The following is a 612-nucleotide window of genomic DNA, read 5'->3' as shown; positions in this document are numbered from 1 at the left end:
CATGGAATGTTCCCTTGGTATTTCTAATTTTCTGGAAGAGATCTCTAGTCTTTCCCATTCTGTTGTTTTCCTCTATTTCTTTGCATTGATTGCTGAGGAAGGCTTTCTTATCTCTTCTTGCTATTCTTTGGAACTCTGCATTCAGATGCTTATATCTTTCCTTTTCTTCTTTGCTTTTTGCTTTTCTTCTTTTCACAGCTATTTTTAAGGCCTCCCCAGACAGCCATTTTGCTTTGTTGCATTTCTTTTCCATGGGGATGGTCTTGATCCCTGTCTCCTGGTAAATGTCTTGAACCTCCATCCATAGTTCATCAGCACTGTATCTATCAGATCTAGTCCCTTAAATCTATTTCTCACTTCCACTGTATAATCATAAGGACTTTGATTTACGTCATACCTGAATGGTCTAGTGATTTTCCTTACTTTCTTCAATTTAAGTCTGAATTTGGCAATAAAGAGCTCATGATCTGAGCTACAGTATGCTCCTGGTCTTGTGTTTGCTGACTGTATATAGCTTCTCCATCTTTGGCTGCAAAGAATATGATCAATCTGATTTTGATGTTGACCATCTGGTGATGTCCATGTATAGAGTCTTCTCTTGTGTTGTTGGAA

This window comes from Bison bison, unplaced genomic scaffold (assembly GCF_000754665.1).
Source record: "Bison bison bison isolate TAMUID 2011002044 unplaced genomic scaffold, Bison_UMD1.0 scf7180017864386, whole genome shotgun sequence".
Lineage (NCBI taxonomy): Eukaryota > Metazoa > Chordata > Mammalia > Artiodactyla > Bovidae > Bison > Bison bison.
This window is presented reverse-complemented; position numbering follows the sequence as displayed.